Source organism: Branchiostoma floridae, chromosome 7, assembly GCF_000003815.2.
Source record: "Branchiostoma floridae strain S238N-H82 chromosome 7, Bfl_VNyyK, whole genome shotgun sequence".
In the NCBI taxonomy this organism is placed as follows: domain Eukaryota; kingdom Metazoa; phylum Chordata; class Leptocardii; order Amphioxiformes; family Branchiostomatidae; genus Branchiostoma; species Branchiostoma floridae.
The window spans coordinates 23,089,226-23,091,134 of record NC_049985.1 but is presented as its reverse complement, the minus strand read 5'-3'; the positions used below and the strand labels follow the sequence as shown (position 1 = coordinate 23,091,134).

At 49.7% G+C, this 1,909-nt stretch overlaps 1 protein-coding gene across 1 annotated transcript in view; it reads left to right on the top strand.

The window, feature by feature from the left end:
* LOC118420177 (glutamyl-tRNA(Gln) amidotransferase subunit B, mitochondrial-like) overlaps positions 1-1,909 on the top strand; it is a 24,607-nt gene that overhangs the window by 8,529 nt on the left and 14,169 nt on the right. The gene's annotated exons all lie outside the window — the stretch shown is intronic.

Below are 1,909 nucleotides of genomic sequence, written 5' to 3'. Positions count from 1 at the left end.
GGAGCGAGCTGTCATTCTGTACTAACTCAGGTGATTCAATATGACCTGTGTGCGGCCAAAGGACTGTAGGATTAAACCACTCACACCGATAAGAGAAAAAACTTCTCTTTTTGATAAGTGTGGTGGGCATTTTTACCCGCTCAAGGTGTTTCAAATACGAAACCTGCATTTAACGTGCTTAGTGGCCCTAACTAAAGCTAGGTACTCTATTTCGTTCTGAATGGTTAAGGTCGTTACAAGCTGTAGTACCTCACATAGTCACCAGGAGGTGACAGAGCTGTAGTTCCTCCTGCAGTCACCATGCCAGGAGGTTATAACTGTGCTGTAATGTTCCAGGTGTGGCTCTGATGGAGATAGTGACAGAACCAGACATGGTGGATGGTGCAGAGGCTGTAACCATGGTAACAGCTGCAGTACCTCTCACAGTCACCAGGAGGCTAACTGTGCTGTAATGTTCCAGGTGTGGCTCTGATGGAGATAGTCACAGAACCAGACATGGTGGATGGTGCAGAGGCTGTAACCATGGTAACAGCTGCAGTACCTCTCACAGTCACCAGGAGGCTAACTGTGCTGTAATGTTCCAGGTGTGGCTCTGATGGAGATAGTGACAGAACCAGACATGGTGGATGGTGCAGAGGCTGTAACCATGGTAACAGCTGCAGTACCTCTCACAGTCACCAGGAGGCTAACTGTGCTGTATTGTTCCAGGTGTGGGTCTGATGGAGATAGTGACAGAACCAGACATGGTGGATGGTGCTGAGGCTGTAACCATGGTAACAGCTGCAGCACCTCTCACAGTCACCAGGAGGCTATAACTGTGCTGTAATGTTCCAGGTGTGGCTCTGATGGAGATAGTGACAGAACCAGACATGGTGGATGGTGCTGAGGCTGTAACCATGGTAACAGCTGCAGCACCTCTCACAGTCACCAGGAGGCTATAACTGTGCTGTAATGTTCCAGGTGTGGCTCTGATGGAGATAGTGACAGAACCAGACATGGTGGATGGTGCAGAGGCTGTAACCATGGTAACAGAGCTGCAGTACCTTATACAGTCACCAGGAGGCTAACTGTACTGTAATGTTCCAGGTGTGGCTCTGATGGAGATAGTCACAGAACCAGACATGGTGGATGGTGCAGAGGCTGTAACCATGGTAACAGAGCTGCAGTACCTTATACAGTCACCAGGAGGCTAACTGTACTGTAATGTTCCAGGTGTGGCTCTGATGGAGATAGTCACAGAACCAGACATGGTGGATGGTGCAGAGGCTGTAACCATGGTAACAGCTGCAGTACCTCTCACAGTCACCAGGAGGCTAACTGTGCTGTAATGTTCCAGGTGTGGCTCTGATGGAGATAGTGACAGAACCAGACATGGTGGATGGTGCTTAGGCTGTAACCATGGTAACAGAGCTGCAGTACCTCTCACAGTCACCAGGAGGTTATAACTGTGCTGTAATGTTCCAGGTGTGGCTCTGATGGAGATAGTGACAGAACCAGACACGGTGGATGGTGCAGAGGCTGTAACCATGGTAACAGAGCTGTAATACCTCTCACAGTCACCAGGAGGCTATAACTGTGCTGTAATGTTCCAGGTGTGGCTCTGATGGAGATAGTGACAGAACCAGACATGGTGGATGGTGCTGAGGCTGTAACCATGGTAACAGCTGCAGTACCTCTCACAGTCACTAGGAGGCTATAACTGTACTGTAATGTTCCAGGTGTGGCTCTGATGGAGATGGTGACAGAACCAGACATGGTGGATGGTGCTGAGGCTGTAACCATGGTAACAGAGCTGCAGTACCTCTCACAGTCACCAGGAGGCTAACTGTACTGTAATGTTCCACGTGTGGCTCTGATGGAGATAGTCACAGAACCAGACATGGTGGATGGTGCAGAGGCTGTAACCATG